The sequence below is a fragment of the Rana temporaria genome, chromosome 8, assembly GCF_905171775.1.
Source record: "Rana temporaria chromosome 8, aRanTem1.1, whole genome shotgun sequence".
Lineage (NCBI taxonomy): Eukaryota > Metazoa > Chordata > Amphibia > Anura > Ranidae > Rana > Rana temporaria.
The window spans coordinates 91,949,343-91,957,621 of record NC_053496.1 but is presented as its reverse complement, the minus strand read 5'-3'; the positions used below and the strand labels follow the sequence as shown (position 1 = coordinate 91,957,621).

The following is an 8,279-nucleotide window of genomic DNA, read 5'->3' as shown; positions in this document are numbered from 1 at the left end:
ACGCTGGCCGCTAGGGGCACTTCCGTATATTTCCGCGTCAAATATGCAAATGAGCTAGATACGCCGATTCACAAACGTACTTGCGCCAGGCGTATTAATATACGCTGTTTGCGTAAGGCGTACGACCGGCGTAACTTTACCCCTCATAAAGCAGGTGTAAGTCATGTTAACGTATGGACGTCGGAAATGTCGGAACAGCGACGCATTTTACGTCGTTTGCTTAAGTCGTACGTAAATGGGGATGGGCGTAGGTTACGTTCACGTCGACAAAGCATTGAGCCGACGTATCTTAGGGAGTATTTGCGACGTGATTCTGAGCATGCGTGCGCATGCGCCGTTCGTACGGCCCCTAATTTGCATTAGGTCACGGCTCATTGTAATACAACACGCCCATTGCCTTGATAATTTGAATTAGGCGGGCTTATGTCTGCCCATTTATGCTACGCCGCCGTAACTTAAGGCGCAAGTTCTTTCTGAATACGGTACTCGCCTCTCTAAGTTGCGGCGTAGCGTATATGAGATGCGCTACGCCCGCCTAAACTTACGCCATTCTTTCTGAATCTGGGCCTAAATCTACTTTTTGCAAAAATAATAAATGCACTTATATTGGCAAAAAAGTGGATTTATAATTGTTTTGCTTCTGCAAAGCATTGCAACCATGATTAGTGGATCGAGAGTGCAAGGCCAGACTTCTTCAGACTCTTCTTCCGCTTCTATGTCTGTACTGAGGTATAGACTTTCAGGGCCGAATAACACCTCAACTTCTGCGTTCCGGATGCATTTCTACATGTGTGTTTACATGCATTTTTGATGTGTTCTGGTGCATTTTTTTATGCATTATTCCCCTCCTTTTTTCTTCTTTTCTTCATATTATTTTAGGACATGTGCATTTTTGGTGTGTTTACATGCCTTTGGATGCATTTTCCATGCATTTTGCCACATTCCAGATGTGTTCCATCCAGAAAAAATGAAGCATATTCTACTTTTGTTGACTGCACTGGTGTGAACTAGGGCCATTGGAATACATGGAATACATGGAAAACACTGCACATGCGTTTTTGATGCACATTAAAAAAATAAAGATTAATGTTCTTCCATTGAGAACTACAAGCCTGAATGCTTTGCTGGCAGAGGGTGCGTGTAGTTTATTCATTCACAGCTCTCTGTCAAATCTGATAGCTGATAACACATCTGGACCGGTAAGCTGCAGTATATTACATTTTGTGTTCTCGCCTTTAAATATAAAATGATATATAAAATAAATATATTTAGATGTAAATGCCTCCACCACACAGACTCCTGATATATATTACCGCCTTTTACGTAGACAAATGTTAATTCAGTCTTTATTGAGAAAATGAGGTGGCTGCCTTTGCTAAACCTTCTTTCTGAAAATGTGAGTTGCCTGGTTGGCAGGTGAATTCATATTCAGGTATTTCAGTGGAACAGACCTTTAATCATGGATGTACAGTAGATCAGAAGTTCTAACTCTGGCTTTCCTGGTCAGTGTCTCTGTTCTGAAGACACGGACCGCCAAGAAACTAGTATCCTTAGAAGGCCAGTGATGGCATATTTTCTCTGATCCTTTAACCACTTGCCGACCACGCTATAGCCGAATTACAGCTACAGCGTGGCTGGCCAGTTCTGGGAGGGCGTCGTATGATGTCTTCCCGTGCGGTGCGTGGGCAGCCCACTCTGTGATCGGTGTCCTTCAGACACTGCTGATCACAGATTGAGGTAAAGAGCCAAACAGCAGCTCTTTACCACATGATCAGCAGTGTCCAATCACAGCTGATCACAATGTAAACAGATATTCCTTTCCTCATGCTGACAGCGTGAGGAGATGAGGAGAGAGCCCATAATCAGCTTCTGTAAAAGGGACATGTACACTGATAATCAGGGCACTGATTATCAGTGCAGTCCTAACAGTGGCCCAGATTCAAGTAGCAATTGCGCCTGTGTAACCATAGGTTACACAGCGCAATTGCTTACTTGCCCCGGCGTTACGAATGCTCCTGATTCAGGAACATCGTAACGCCGACTGCAGCCTAAAATCTGCGTGGCATAAGGCTCTTATGCCACGCATATCTAGGCTGCATTCTTGCGATGACCTCTAGGGGGCGTTCCCATTGTGGTCAGCGTATAGTATGCAAATTGCATACTAACACCGATTCACAATGTTGCGCGAGCCCTGCGTACGCAATTTACGTTGTTTCCGTACGGCGTGTTTAGCGTAAGGCTGCCCCTTCTAATAGCAGGGGCAGCCAATGCTAAAGTATACCCGTCGTTCCCGCGTCGCAACGTTCGAATTTTACGTAATTTGCGTAAGTGATTCGTGAATGGCGCTGGACGCCATTCACGTTCACTTTGAAGCAAATGACGTCCTTGCGACGTCATTTGCCGCAATGCACGTCGGGAAAGTTTCCCGACGTAGCATGCGCTCTACGCTCGGCGCGGGAGCGCGCCTAATTTAAATGATTCCCGCCCCCTACGGGATCATTTACAGTAGGCGCCCTTATGCAGGGCAAGTTTACACAGCGCACACGCAATTTACGGAGCTACTGCTCCGTGAATCGCGGGTAGCGCAGTAAATTTGCGGGGGCGCAGGGCAAAAATGCTGCCCTGCGCCTCCGTAAATAAGGGGCAAATCTACCTGAATCCGGGCCAGTGCTGCCAATCTGTGCCCATCAGTGCATCTTCATCTGCGCACACCAGTGAAGGAGAAAAATAAACAAACTATGAAAAACATTTTTTATTTCAAAATATTTGGTCTTTTTGTTGGTTTATTTATAATAATAATAAAAAAAAACAGTGGTGATTAAAAAAAACGCCAAATGAATGCTGTATTTGTGTGAAAAAATGATAAATATGTCACCGTGCAATTGTCATTCAAAATCCAACAGTGCTGACAGCTGAAAGTTGGCCTGGGCAGGAAGGGGGTAAAAGTGGCCAGTAAGCAAATGGTTAAGTAGGACTTGTGTATGTGCCAGAAAAGTACATATTGTATGAAACTTCTGTCTGGATAGATTATGCTTCCTGTACTTCTGCAAACCTTCTGAACCGGTCTAAACTGAAAATGCTACAAGAATTTAAATCTGAATGAAAAAATAATAAAAAGAAAATCTTGTTTATATGATTGGCTGCTGCTAGTGCATTTCTAATAATTGTATTCGAGGCAGAAGTCTTATATTTGTTTTTGGTTTGTGAGCATCATTCCAACACAAGCTACACTGTGTATTGAAGAACAGATCTCAGTGCATGTAACTGTGTTACCTATATTATTGTGAATTTGCAACCTTCGATCATGGGAGCTTCATATTACTGGTAGTGCTCAAAAAAAGGTTAGTACTAAGCAAATGCAAAGTTTGCTGGAAGCCATATATAGGGAACTGGGAGCCTTATTTGGCTTCTGAGACCTAGGATGGAGACCACAATAATCTAATGCTTTTATTTGTTGTATGCGTTGTTCTGTCATAGATAAATGTTTAGTGAAGAATGGCTCTATAGTACCATTATCTAATGTGACAGGAAGTCAGGTAAATCTGTGGGTGGTGTCACAGACGGGACATACATTTCTGCCTTGTTTAGACAATATACCAATTATTATCAGGTGTCGGCTGCAGAAGCAGCCAGAAAGATTTAAGGGCGTTGGAAAACTTCAGCTGTTCAGAATGAGGCAATTAAGGTCTCTATAAGTAAGTAATTACTACTGATTGCTGCATCCTGAGGCTTTTTGAGTGAAGGAGAGCAGTCAACAGAAATACTTCTGAAGAGGTGAGGTGCTGTTGATTTTTCTATGTGATAAAAATCAAAAAGACTAATTGTTTTTCTGCTGTATGACCAGCAGTGTCTGCTCAGCAGTAGGCTGTGCCAGACTCCATAGATAGGTTCCTGTGTGGTGAAGGTAGACGCCCCAAGTGGCCAGGGTTTATTTTATGTTTGATTTTGTTTATGCTGTTTGGATGCTTGCACTTGTTTCCAGCAAGATGGAAGAATAAACCAAATTCTTTGTTTTCAACCGTCTTCGGCTGTTTCTCTGTATCGTTCCGTGTGTAGTGAACCCTTCCAGGGGGTCACACACCCCCGCTACCGAGCTAACCCCTTACACTAAGTAAATAATAAATACATAAGGGTGGTTTCATCAAGCTGTACTAACACTTAAATCATGATAACGGCCTCATTCACACTAGACGTACTATAGCGTACGCCTGTATGAGGGCCTTGTTTACATGCATGGGGATACATACTGTAGGTGTTCCATGCATCTCCTTTTTTTTTTGATGACAGGGCCTCTTTAAAGTCTGTCATCTTTCCATATGACACGTATTTGAGCCATTAGCAGCCAACGAGCATTTAGTGATTTCACTACAGCAAACTGAAATCTGTTCATGATATGCTCTTGCACTTTATTATCGTTGTTCTTTGGATTACCATACTGAATAGGTCCATACTTAAGCGAGATAAGCGCTGATATGACGCGAGTTTCACAACTCGCGTTCGGCGCTCTATAAGTATGTATTCCAATCCAATCCAATCCAATATGTAATCAATTACACGTTCCATAGGTGACCATTTTCTATAACTATACCTATGTTTTCTTTTATTGCAAAAGACGATTGCCATGGTAACTGCTTTGTGTTTGGCCACTATGTTCATGGTAGATTTTGCATTAACTTGTAACTTTCCAGTGCATGTGAACACAAAGCAGCCTTTATGGACAGGATCATGTTGAAAAATGTAGCCAATTTACAGGTTAGGTTGAAAAAAGAGCCATCAAGTACAATCTATGTGTGTGATTATATGTCAGTATTACCTTGTATATCCCTGTATGTTGTGGTCATTTAGGTACTTATCTAATAGTTTCTTGAAACCATCAATGCTCCTTGCTGAGACCACCGCCTGTGGAAGGGAATTCCACATCCGTGCTGCTCTTACAGTAAATAACCCTCTACGTGGTTTAAGGTAAACATATTTTCTTCTAATTTTAATGAGTGGCCACGTGTCTTGTTAAACTCCCTTCCGCGAAAAAGTTTTATTCCTATTGTGAGGTCACCAGTACGGTATTTGTAAATTTAAATCATATCCCCTTTCAAGCGTCCCTTCTCCAGAGAGAATAAATTCAGTGCTCGCAACCTTTCCTCATAACTAATATTCTCCAGACCCTTTATTAGCTTTGTTGCCCTTCTTTGTACTCTCTCCATTTCTAGTACATTCTTCCTGAGGACTGGTGCTCAGAACTGGACAGCATACTCAAGGTGCGGATGGACCAGAGTCTTGTAGAGTGGAAGAATTATCGTTTTATCTCTGGATTTGATCCCCTTTTTAATGCATGCCAATATTCTGTTTGCTTTGTTCGCAGCAGCTTGGCATTGCATTGCATTGTTCAGGTTAAACAAAGACAATGGTAGGCTGAAGCATTAAAAATATATAAAAAGAGCACACCCTAGGATAGAAAAGATAAACATCCTTAACTTTTTTTTTGGGTGAAGGTGTAGGCTTCAGAGCTATCAGAAGCCAGTAAGTCACTGACTGGAATACATCTAGTGCAAAAAATATGCGCTTTTACACTCACATAAGACATAAATAAAATACCACTCCACACAGCAATCACCATACCAGTCTCAATAAATGTATACCCAATAACAGAAAAGCGCTCATCCATAGAAATTACCAAATGTTAACTGTGTCAACAATGCTCATAAAATATACAATCCTCATATATTGTGTGCAGTAAATAAATGAAAAAATAAAAACCGTTAAACAGTCCCATATATCATCCAATTTGGTTGTAAGTGTCCAGGAAGAAATAAACAGCCACCGCAGTTTATGTGGCATCAGTATGAGAAATCTTTTTTGTCCCCAACATTTTTTTTTACAACAAGCGGCGCGACGATATACGGCGGAAGAATGGCATGGCTGCGCAAAAAGACGTGTATATATACGTCCCTTTTAAAAAGCAGCATTGTGGACACGCACGCCGCCATGAGCTCCGTGACTCCGACCACGGGTCCCATGGACTCGATATCCGAGGGCATACCCGCGATTGTGTCACGGTGAGGAGGAATGGGGAAATGCTGATGTAAACAAGCATTTCCCCATTCTTTCTAGTGACAGGACAGTGATCACAGCTTCCTGTAATCGGAAGCGGTGATCACTGTCGTGTCACACACAGCCCATCCCCCCTACAGTTAGAAGCACTCCCTAGGGCGCACGTAACCCCTTCAGCGCCACCTAGTGGTTAACTACTTCACTGCCAGTGTCATTTTTACAGTAATCAGCGAATTCCTATAGCACTGATCACTGTAAAAATGACAATGGTCCCAAAATGTGTCAAAAGTGTCCAAAGTGTCTGCCATAAAGTCGCAGTCATGATAAAAATCGCAGATCACCACCATTACTAGTAAAACAAATAATAATGATAAAAATGCAATAATTCTATCCCCTATTTTGTACACACTATAACTTTTGCAGAAACCAATCAATATATGCTTATTGCGATTTTTTTTTTTACCAAAAATATGTAGAAGAATATGTATCGGCCTAAACTGAGGAAAAAATGTTTTTTTATATATTTTTGGGGGATATTTATTATAGCAAAAAGCAAAAAATATATATATATATTTTTTTTAAATTGTCTCTCTATTTTTGTTTATAGCGCAAAAAATAAACACCGCAGAGGTGATCAAATACCACCAAAATGAAGCTCTATTTGTGGAAAAAAAAGGACGCCAATTTTGTTTGGGACCCACGTCGCACGACCGCGCAATTGTCCAATAAAGCGGCCAGTGCCGAATCGCAAAAAGTGCTCTGGTCTTTGGCCAGTGAAATGGTTTAGGGCTTAAGTGGTTAAATAAAGAAAAGAGACTTAAGAAAAGCAGTTCTAAAAAAAAAAAAGAAGAAGAAGAAAAAAAAAAAAAAAAAGCAGTTCTACAGTAAACATACTCTTTCTTTGCATTATCCTGTATTACCTCTAGATGTCTCTACTTTCTCTTGTTATTGCTTTAAAATTAACACAAGATTTTAACTAAAAAAAAAAATCAATAATCCTGTATTTGTCAGAACAAAAATACTGAAATAAGTAAAATCTATAATAATGCAAAAATTCTAATCATGTAGAACAGTGGTCTCCAAACTGCGGCCCGAGGGCCGTATGCGGCCCTTTGCTTGCCTTTATTCGGCCCTTGGGGCACTATCCCTCCCACTGATACAAGACACTATTCTGCCATCTGACACCAACAATGGAGCACCATTTCTCCCACTGACACAACTAATAGAGCACTATTACCCCATATGATACCAGCAATGAGGCACCATTCCTCCCCCTAATACCAGATGTTCACTAACAATGATGCCAGGAAAATTTCTACACCAGCTGGCCAAAGTCCGGCCCTCCAAGAGTCTGAAGGACAATAAACCGGCCCTTTGTTTAGAATATTTGGAGACCCCTGATGTAGAATATCGTAATCAGCAGGTACCTTGTATACTATCATTTATCTGTAAGATACATTTCTACCAAGAAAGCTATAAATATTGAATTATAAATTATTACCTGAATGGAGCAGCAGGCTAAGGAAAGGAGGATAAGTATGTTCTGCTAGGGAGGTCTGTGCTGAAAGGAACCTGTTGCATTGCCAAAGCACTGATCACTTTAATATTTCCGGGCAGATCAAGCGAGTTTGCAAATATATCATTTTTTTCCTTACCTTTTTATTGTTGTCCCCTGTCTTTGAAATATCACTACCTACGCCATTCCAAATTTATTTATTATTGTTTACCGATTTTGTTTTAAAGAAAGCATCTCCAGAACCACTGTTGACGTGTATGGTCCCTGGACTAAATCTACTGCAATGAGCAATCACATTTTAAATTGTTTTACGGGATTCTCCTCCTTTTTTATATGAGGATTTCCCAGGCCCCCATTAATGTAAAATACAATGGGGCAGATCCTCAGAGCGAGTACGCCGGCGTATCTACTTATACGCCGGCGTATCTACTGATACGCCGGCGTACTTTCAAATTACCCGCGTTGTATCTTTGGTTTGAATCCTTAAACCAAGATACAACGACATCTGGGTTAGATCCGACAGGTGTACGTCCTCGTACGCCTTTGGATCTAAAATGCAATACTTCGGCGTCCGCTGGGTGGCTTTCACGTCGTTTTCCGCATCGGGTATGCAAATTAGCTATTTCCGACGATCCACGAACATACACGCGGCCGTCGCATTCTCTTACGTCGTCTCTAGTCGGCTTTTTCCGGCGTATAGTTAAAGCTGCTGTTT

General features: G+C 41.5%; 1 protein-coding gene across 3 annotated transcripts in view; it reads left to right on the top strand.

Moving 5' to 3' along the window:
- Positions 1-8,279, top strand: part of LOC120947175 (E3 ubiquitin-protein ligase MARCHF8-like) — a 315,449-nt gene that overhangs the window by 133,916 nt on the left and 173,254 nt on the right. The window lies entirely within an intron of this gene.